The following is a 10,653-nucleotide window of genomic DNA, read 5'->3' as shown; positions in this document are numbered from 1 at the left end:
CTTCTCCCGTGTTAAGGTGAGGCAATGTGTAAAAACAGCTTTTCTCTGCCGACCATCTGTGTGAAACCTAATTCTGCACCAAAGAGGGGGCGGGGGCAATCCTTGCAATGCTTCAAAGTTGTATTTTGTTCAACGATGGCTTTCCCTTGTCTTTCAGTATATTCTATTATCTTGTTTGTCACGTCAAAATCAAGGTTTGAAGGATTCCAATAGTTCGCTGCTTTTTTTTCTTTTTTTTTATCATTGTTACTGCAATGTCTAAGGTCGGGGTGTCAAACTCGTTTTTGTCGCGGGCCACGTCAGAGTTACGTCTTCGCAAACATTTTTAATCGTCTCATCGCATTATTGTTTGTCCACAACAAATTAATGAATTACTAGTTTTGAATTCAGTCACCGATAATAGTTTGTTCAATTATTGTTAAAGTAATTATAAACAAAATCTCATTTCTTATTTGTTGCACATGACAATTTGACATTTCCGTGCACATTTTAGCAAGGATCATGCAAGTTTACACACATGATTTGCTTTCGCGAGCCACATAAATTGACGTGGGGGGCAGCCAAATCTGGCCCCTGGGCTTTTAGTTTGACACCTGTAGTCTAACGCATTGGTTCTCAACTCCTGTGCCTGTAGGATCCGCGCTTAGCTACTGTGTCAGAGATGTTCTGAACAGTGGCGGCTCGTCAATAGAGGGCGCGGGGGAACCGCCCTCCCGCACAGCTGAGTTACTTTTTCAAAAATAATGAATGCAAATGAAAAATGACTTCAAAATATATGCATAGCTGTTTATAGTGATCAATAAAATTAATTATTTTGTCCGTGGCAAATACGGGGGAATTGAGTCACATGACTTGACTCGAGTGCATCTTGCCACTTGAATTGACTCCGGACTTGCTTTTTAAGGCTGCGTACACACTGCAGCTCAATTCCGATTGTTTTGCACTCGCGAGTCTCTTGAAATTATAATGCAGACATCACTCTGCATTTGAAATTCTGAAAGCCATGGGTGAATTAAAAAAAAAAATCTACCATAGCAACACGCTACTGACGCCAAGACACATGCAACGAAATGAAGATAATAGACTGGTAGAAATAAATAAATGTAAAAAAAAAATGTAGCCCAGTGCTATGGATACAGTAGTGGTTAAAACCAGCAGAGAAGGCCTTGAAGGCCCCGACTGCACGCCACTGCGCTACTCAGATATGACAATCCTTTTCAATTGGTGTTACATTTTTAGGAACACCCTGTATTTCATGCATTCCAGGAGCATCCATTAGGAAGGCAATCTAATAATGATTGTATACAATGGTACATTGCAGTCATCGAGGAGCACTGCATGAGTGTACGCATCTATCAGATGCAGAACCAACATCTTTCTTGTGTTAAACCAATCGACCAATTGTGCGTCACGCTTTGACAATCATCTCCGTCTATTCTCCTGTGGCACAGCTTAGTAATGGCATTCTCCTGCCTTACACGACTACTGCAGGAATGAGGGAATTGCAAAGGTGCAGCTTGGCATATGATTAAATATTTCATGTGGTAAACAAAATTACAGAATGCGGGCAGAAACTGGAGCTTAGAAGAGCGGAAACGACGACCCGATGCTACACTGGGGATTGAAAACACCTGCCTGCAGGCAAGTCGACAATGTGATTTCAATATTTCATCATTAAAAATAAAAAATAAAAACATTCAAGCGTGCTGTTGAAAGTCATTTATTTGATGGCTTTTGAAGGCTGCCATGGCTTATTCATATTGAGAACGACGGAATTCAAATAAGAGAGCAATAAAAATCCTCCGCGGGGGAGGAAGCGCAAACAGAGAACAAAAACAGAATTAACGAATGAGCGAAACAGCTGGCTGAACTGAGCAACTGCGTGGGGTCCAAGTTTCAGCGAAGCATAGAAAAAAGGGAAATGTACATTATAAATGCAAATGACCTGAGTAGCCACGCACCCCTGAAGACAGAACAATTCAAAAACACAAAATGACAATGCACTAATCACTAATTACACTTGTTCAGTATCTCTCCAGTCTACAAATTATTTCAAGCTTCCGGTGGAAAGATTATGTCTACACTCGTAGAGATGGCCAATTAGCCTGATTACACCAAGCTTTTTTGTATTCATTTAGATGTAATAAAATATATTTTTGGGACGTAATGAAGTGCATTTGTTGAATGCTGGCCTACGTTTTCACATGCATTAAAAGGAGTTTTCTGGAAAAATAAAAATAAAAACAACCAACACCAAAATGTAACCAAAACCAATGGTCCGTCTGACCTGACAGTTTTTGCTCCATAAATACAATCATCTGTGAAAAAATGCAATGCGTCCTGCCCCCGATGTGAGTGCCTCCAATTTGATTTAAAGCAGACCATCACGCCTGAGGAGAAACAACCAATCCCAGACAGATGTGTGACTGACGAAGTATCAATCGTTTCTAAAAGTGATGGACAAGTATCGATCCGATAGCGGCCTTATTTAAGGGTATCGACCACTAACAAAGGGTGTCGATACCAGTCACCGATACCAGCCGCTGGCGCCCTCTTGTGGCCTTTCAATTACCTGGAAGTAATAGAAAGTTGACATCGTTCTAATACCGATTTTATATTTCCCCATGCAGCACCACGCCACTCTGGCTCCGTTGCTGTTCCTGGGCAGAATCAACTGATGTCTATCTATCAATCTATCAATGCCTCACGGGTAAGTTTAGCATCTCTTTTTGAGTGTCGCGTGTGCCATAACATGCTCATCATATTTGTAGCCCATCAAGGAGTTCATGTGTTACGTTGTTATAGATGAACCAAATCAGTTCATATCTTTTGTCATTTTCTCTGCTTCACGGGCGGTTTGAGGTGACTGGAGTTCTAGTTGCAACAGACATAGTGTTTATTTTAATTAGCGTTACAGTCACTGATTGTGCAGCATTAAGTGACTGTAAATATTTTTGGTCCAGTTCTCGGTTGTACGGGCAATGCTTAATGAAGCAGAGAGCAGAAATTAATTGTCTCACGAAAGACACAGACTATGAACATGTCTTGCACCGTAAGCATGACTGCATTCAAATTAGAGCAGTGTGTCAGCCAGTGGGACGCGGAGATGTCATCTCCGTCTTATGTAATGAGAGCTGATCCCAATCCCTTATTGTCTTTGCTTAAATGAATTGCGCTAAATACCATTAGCTGCTGCTGGCAAAGGCGCTGAAGGTTAAGGACGGCCACCCTTAAAGCATTCATGAATCTGATCTTGTCCATTAGCCCACAAGCGGAGGCAGAAAATCAATGGGAAACAAAAGAGGCAACCTCTTGGGGAGTCCTGGGAACAAGAGAAGACGAACACAAATGGTGGAAAGAATCATGCGTGAAAGAAATTTCCTCCATCAATTAGCGCGACTGCTAGCTTGTAGAAGTGTAAACAGAACTTAAGCCTGTAAGCGGCCATTTCAAACTGCCACTCATCCTGACAATCATTGTTTCCAGAGCGGGATGCGACCATGTATAGTAAGGCGTTTTAACCCAAAAAAAACTCCCCAACCATGTATAGTAAGGCGTTTTTAAACGAAAAAAAGGCGTAAGGCATTTTCACCCGAACAAACGACCATGTATAGTAAGGCGTTTTTAAAGGAAAAAAACCCGAATATGTGTAGACAGGCGTTTTTAGACGAAAATAAAACGACCATGTATAGTAAGGCGTTTTTAGACAAAAAAAACCCGACAATGTGTATTAAGGCGTTTTTCAACAGAAAAACGACCATGTATAGTAAGCCTTTTTTAGACGAAAAAAAACGACCATGTATAGTAAGGCGTTTTTAGACGGAAAAAAGAATCATGTATCGTAAGGCGTTTTGAGCCGGAAAAAAAAACGTATATAGTAAGGTTTTTTTTGCTGAAAAAAACGACCATGTATAGTAAGGCGTTTTAACCCGAAAGAACGACCATGGATAGTAAGGCGTTTTTAGACGAAAAAAACGACCATGTATAGTATTGCATTTTTAGCTGAAAAAAAAGAGCATGTATCGTAAGGCGTTTTTAGCCGAAAAAAACCCCGAGCATGTATAGTAAGGCGTTTTTAAACGAAAAAAAGGCGTAAGGCATTTTAACCCGAACAAACGACCATGTATAGTAAGGCGTTTTTAAACGAAAAAAAAACCCGAATATGTGTAGACAGGCATTTTTAGACGAAAATAAAATGACCATGTATAGTAAGGCGTTTTTAGACCAAAAAAAAACGACAATGTGTAGTAAGGCGTTTTTCAACAGAAAAATGACCATGTATAGTAAACCTTTTTTAGACGAAAAAAAAACGACCATGTATAGTAAGGCGTTTTAACCCGAAAAAAAAACAACCATGGATAGTAAGGCGTTTTTAGCCGAAAAAAACGACCATGTATCGTAACTCGTTTTTAGCCGGAAAAAACGACCATGTATAGTATTGGGTTTTTTAGCTGAAAAAAAAAGACCATGTATCGTAAGGTGTTTTTAGACGAAAAAAAACTACCATGTGTAATAAGGCGTTTTTAGACGAAAAAAAACCGACCATGTGTAGTCAGGCGTTTTTAGCGGAAAAAAACGACCGTGTAAAGGAAGCCGTTTTTAGCTGAAAAAAACGACCATATATAGTAAGCCGTTTTTGGCCCAAAAAAAACAACAAAGTTTAGTCAGGCGTTTTTAACCGGGAAAAATCGACCATGTACACCACATGACTTGAAACTCCAGGAATAAAGACTTTGGGTCATGTGAAACCAACGGGAACATTGAAAAGACTGTCTGATGTGACCCAAGTGCAAGTGTGAGCTCAAGACTCAAGTGGGACTGCAATGCCCGCCACAAACCACACCCAATTTACATCCACCAATCGCGGTAAGGCCCTCATTTGCATAACCCGAATCCTAATTTGCATAACAACACCTACTTTCCGAGTTCTGACCAATCAGATTGCTTGTAATTTGTATAACCACCCCCTTTCACCAATCACAGCATTTATTGTCATGCTCAACCCACTTTCACAGCTATCAGCGAATCATCAGCCTTCATTCCAACCAGGCCACACCCACTTGCCTTGATTATTCTGCCCAGGGGAAAAAATCCAGGAAAAAACATTTTTGGAAAAAAAAATTCTGAAAATAATTCTGTTTAATTTTTTTTTTTTACAGTTAGATTGTGGTGATGTGTTTAAAAATGAAGTTGAGTTGAAGTGTTCTTTGTAATCAAGCTTTATTTCTCTTGCAGTAGACAATCGCAAAAGCCGAGGAAAAAGTTGCAAGTTGGATGGCACTCTGCTTGTTGTTGGGGTCAGCTCTTGAGAAGAACGTGGGACAGGGGTGTTGACCTGAGAGGAAAGGCATCCGTGAGTAACATGTAAGTCAATTTCTTGTGCAGACAAAGATGTGTTGGGCATGAAACTTACCAGGGAGATAGACTACTGGGTCTTTCGAAAGCAGGAAGCCGATTTTGTTTACTGCTGCCTGGGGGAGAAAAAAAAAATTCCAAAAAGTAGTCATGATGGTGCATTGAACGAGTGTAAATGTCTCCTACTTTTCAGGCTGGCCCAAAGTTTGACTTCAGCACCTTGCGAATAACAGAAAGAAGAGCAAAAAGTGTTCCCTGCAGGTCTGTGCTCGTAAGTGGACTCTGGCGGTGAGCAGGTGACTCCCTCTTGTGGCACGGAGGACCCAAGAACAATCTTCCAATCAACTCTGAAAAATGAAATGAGGCTTGTTGTGTTGGGTCTGTCTAAGTGACAGACTGAGGCTTGCTGTTGTTGTCTTTTTCTTTGTTAAAAAAAAAAGTCTTCTCCTCTGAACAAAACAGTGTCTCTCCCTCGCGTATATTCAACAAATTGGACCCTATTAAAAATATTCATTCCGTGTCTTTTGTGCATTTTTTCACTTTTACATTATGCTGCTGGCCTGATCAAACCTCCTTGCGGGCCGGTTCCGGCTGTATGTTATACACCTCTGATGAATAACCATGTATAGTATGGCGTTTTTAGCCGGGGAAAAAAAACGACCATGTATAGTAAGGTGTTTAACTCGAAAAAAAATGACCATGTGTAGGAAGGCGTTTTTAGCCAAAAAAAACGACCATTGATAGTAAGGTGTTTTTAGACGAAAAATACGACCATTTATAGGAAGGCGTTTTAAACCCCAAAAAAACGGCCATGTATAGTTAGGGGTTTTTAGAAGAAAAAAAATGACCTTGTGTAGAAAGGCGTTTTTAGCCGAAAAAAAACGACCATGTATAGTAAGGCGTTATTAGCCGGAAAAAACGACCATCGTAAGGCGTTTTTAGCCCAAAAAAAATGACCATGTATGGGAAGGCGTTTTTAGCCCCCCCAAAAAACGACCATCTATAGTATAAGCGTTTTTAGCTGAAAAAAAGACCATGTATAGTAAGGCGTTTAACTCGAAAAAAACGACCATGTCTTGTCAGGCGTTTTAACCCGAAAAAAACGACCATGTATCGTTAGGCGTTTTTAGACGAAAAAAACAACCATGTGTAGTAAGGCATATTAACTCGAAAAAAAACGACCATGGATAGTAAGGCGTTTTTAGACGAAAAAAAAACTACCATGTATAGTAAGGCGCTTTTAGCTGAAAAAAACGACCTTCTATAGTATGAGCGTTTTTAGCCGAAAAAAACGACCATCGTAAGGCGTTTTTAGCCCAAAAAAAACGACCATGTATGGTATGTATGGCGGACCCTGGTGAAGCTGATCGGCTCTACGCACTGCGACGACCCAGCCGAATGAGACTGGGCCCCCGCGTCGCAAGAGCATTATTATTATTATTATTATGTATGGTAAGGCGTTTTTAGCCAGAAAAAAAATGACCATGTGTAGTAATGTGTTTTTCAACAACAACAAAAAAAACGACCATGTATAGTAAGACGTTTTTAGCCGAAAAAAAACGGCCATGTATAGTAAGGCGTTTTTAGCCCCCCAAAAAAACGACCATCTATAGTATAAGCGTTTTTAGCTGAAAAAAAGACCATGTATAGTAAGGCGTTTAACTAAAAAAAAACGACCATGGCTTGTCAGGCGTTTTAACCCGAAAAAAACGACCATGTATCGTTAGGCGTTTTTCGACGAAAAAAAACTACCATGTATAGTAAGGCGCTTTTAGCTGAAAAAAACGACCTTCTATAGTATGAGCGTTTTAGCCGAAAAAACCGACCATGTATAGTATAAGCGTTTTTAGCCGAAAAAAAACGGCCATGTATAGTAAGGCGTTTAACCCGAAAAAAAACGACCATGTGTAGGTAAGGCGTTTTTAGCCCAAATAAACGATCATGTATAGTAAGGCATATTAACTCGAAAAAAACGACCATGGGATAGTAAGGCGTTTTTAGACGAAAAAAAACCGACCATGTATAGTATAAGCGTTTTTAGCCGAAAAAAAACAGCCATGTATAGTAAGGCGTTTAACCCGAAAAAAAACGACCATGTGTAGTAAGGCGTTTTTAGCCCAAATAAACGATCATGTATAGTAAGGCATATTAACTCGAAAAAAACGACCATGGGATAGTAAGGCGTTTTTAGACGAAAAAAAACTACCATGTATAGTAAGGCGTTTTTAGCTGAAAAAAACGACCTTCTATAGTATGAGCGTTTTTAGCCGAAAAAACCGACCATGTATAGTAAGGCATATTAACTCGAAAAAAACGACCATGGGATAGTAAGCCGTTTTTAGACGAAAAAAAACTACCATGTATAGTAAGGCGTTTTTAGCTGAAAAAACGACCTTCTATAGTATGAGCGTTTTTAGCCGAAAAAACGCCCATGTATAGGAAGGTGTTTTTAGCCGAAAAAACCGACCATGTATAGTATAAGCGTCTTTAGCCGAAAAAAAAACGGCCATGTATAGTAAGGCGTTTAACCCGAAAAAAACGACCATGTGTAGTAAGGCGTTTTCAGCCCAAAAAAACGATCATGTATAGTAAGGCGTTTTAGACGAAAAAAATGACCATGTATAGTAAGGCGTTTTTAGCCGAAAAAAAACGACCTTCGTAAGGCGTTTTTAGACCCAAAAAAACGACCATGTATGGTAAGGCGTTTTTAGCCAGAAAAAAATGACCATGTGTAGTAAGGCGTTTTTCAACAACAACAAAAAACGACCATGTATAGTAAGACCATGTAAGACGTTTTTAGCCGAAAAAAAACCCCGGCCATGTATAGTAAAGCGTTTTAACCCGAAAAAAAAAAAAAAACGACCAAGGATAGTAAGGCGTTTTTAGACGAAAAAAACGTAAGGCATTTTTAGCCGAAAAAAACGACCATGTATAGTATGCTGTTTTTAGCCGGAAAAAAACGACCATGTACAATACAATACAATACATGCTGATTTATTGTAAAGCGTTTTAGCCGAAAAAAACGACCATGTATAATCAGGCGTTTTTAGCCAAATCCCCCCCCCCCCCCCAAAACGACCATGTATAGTCAGGCGTTTTTAGCCGAAAAAAATGACCATGTATATTAAGGCGTTTTAAGCCCAAAAAACGACCGTATATAGTAAGGGTTTTTTTGCCGAAAAAAACCACCATGTATAGTAAGGTGTTTTAGACGGAAAAAAACGACCGTGGCTCTTCGGACATTTAAATAAACGAACGTTTCCTCGAATGCTTTCCTTGTTATCATGCTAAAAACAGCCACGGGACGTTTCGGAGTCCTCGATGGCCATAGTTAGCTCTCGAAGGCTAAAAGCCTTACGCTAACTGGAGCGCTAATAAGAGAGAAGACAAGGAGTGCTGATGCTGGAAGAGAGGCAAAAAGTGATCAAAATGAAAGACAGAGCAAGCAAAATAAAAGACACTAGCCAAGAAACTGATGTAAGTGAAAGTGAATGCTGATTGTAAATTTCGCAATTTTTCCTTTTTTTTCTTTCTACACTGACAATATGAAGTGTCAAATAAGTGTGTGCTCATACTTATGCACTATTGAAATAAAAATAAAGAGTACACATACGTTTGTGTGTGCGTGTACACATATGTTTGTGTGTGTGGGCGTGTGTGTGTATGTGGGTATGTGTGTGCTTACATCCGAGATCAAAATTGCTACAGTGATTTCGCTGCTACATGATTTCGTTTAGAGGAGTTTCACTGTACAAACAAGAGAAGCTTTATAGTTTTCTACTAATGCTGTCCTTGTTCATAAAAGCTTCTTATTTGTGAGCAAAATTCTATTGCGTCCGCAATTAAAACATCTTCACGATAGCCATTCACACACAACAGTGAAAAGTCAAGGAAAGTAGTGAAAAGTCACAGTCATCCTTGCAAACTCATCCCTGAGTGAACTCACTGTCCCCACATCTGCTGGTTTTTGATGCTTCATTGAGCCACCACCACACACTCACTGTACTCTGTACCAAAGCCTAACGGATAGCAACAAGTCGTAAAAGCACATCAAGTGTCTAAACAAGCTGAAAGTTATGACGCACGATGTTCACAACTTATTTTTGTATCTACCCAGTCATCATTTCATCTGTTCATAGCAACAGAAGACAGCTGGCCAGAAAAAGAAAAAGTTAACAAGAGCAACATCCTCTTTGCATCAATGCTGTTCAAGAAACTGTGCTATTTTAATATTTTTGTGTGTGTCTGAAACTTAAACTAGAGCACTCTGAAGTGTATACTTTATCTAATTCCATTCCAAAATAGTCAAATTTATTTTTTCAATAACACGCTCCCACATTGACATACTGAACTGAATGAATTTCTAAAATGTGTCCATGTGCTGTTTTTTTCCTATTTAAAAAAAAAAGCAATAATGAAAAATGCTACTCTGCATTGCACACAGTATTAGCATGCTTGTTTGAATCTTTTCCAAACCTAATTTATGACTTGAAATAAAAACAGAAAATTATTTAATACAAAATGTATAGAAAAATATCATTTTAGGCTATCAACAATTCACATTGGTTGGTTTTGTGCTGTGTAAATATGTGCGGGAACCTTTGGGATAATTTGGCTTAAATGGCACGGAAGTACCAAGATTTACATGTACGACCCATGTGAACAGCATTTGAGGGTAATTAATCATATGCCGCCTCGAGATGTGACGCTCTTTTCCAATTGGATATCGTCCAGCTATCTTGGTGATACAGTAACTGTAGATTTAGCACCCACACTTTCGCATGTTTTTTTTTCTTTTTAACATTTTTGAGCTTTGGGGTTGTTTTGTCTGTTCTCTTCTCCATTAACTCATTCTATTTAATTTTCAGGGACTTAAAAAAGTCTTCATGTGGATAAAGTGGATGACGTGGATGACAAAAAGCATGTTCTGGTTGGATATGGTGACACTGTTTTTTTTTACAAATTTTTGCCGAAGTAAAATTTATTCACACATACAAAGAGCCATTTTCTTTCTTTTTGGCAGACAAGAACATGATGCCATTCCAGCAGGATTCGGATTTGTGAAAAATCCCGCAGATCCCCTTCTACCACTCTCCATTTCACAGTGTTTTCTTCAGTCAAGAGCAAAATGCCACACATTGATGAAATGGCTGCTTATCCCCATTAGAGAAAGGCGAGAATCTTGTACTATTTCAAACTCTGTGCATCCTGACAACTATTCCATTTGTTCCATTTGACATGAAAGGCGTTCTATTCGCCTCGTGTGCAGAATGAGGGCTGGGCTGATGTTAATGCTGG

General features: G+C 39.4%; 1 long non-coding RNA gene across 2 annotated transcripts; it reads left to right on the top strand.

Annotated features, from left to right (window-relative positions):
- Positions 1-5,239: 5,239 nt before the first annotated feature.
- Positions 5,240-5,692, top strand: LOC127612799 (uncharacterized). 2 transcript variants are annotated; one of them, XR_007965947.1, is made up of 2 exons: positions 5,240-5,353; positions 5,549-5,692. It is a non-coding gene; the product is annotated as an uncharacterized LOC127612799 (long non-coding RNA). The 2 variants fall into 2 exon arrangements; XR_007965948.1 differs by having other exon boundaries at positions 5,283-5,364.
- Positions 5,693-10,653: the final 4,961 nt, after the last annotated feature.

The sequence above is a fragment of the Hippocampus zosterae genome, chromosome 13, assembly GCF_025434085.1.
Source record: "Hippocampus zosterae strain Florida chromosome 13, ASM2543408v3, whole genome shotgun sequence".
In the NCBI taxonomy this organism is placed as follows: domain Eukaryota; kingdom Metazoa; phylum Chordata; class Actinopteri; order Syngnathiformes; family Syngnathidae; genus Hippocampus; species Hippocampus zosterae.
Note: the sequence above shows the minus strand (reverse complement) of the source record. Positions and strands in the feature narration are given on the sequence as shown.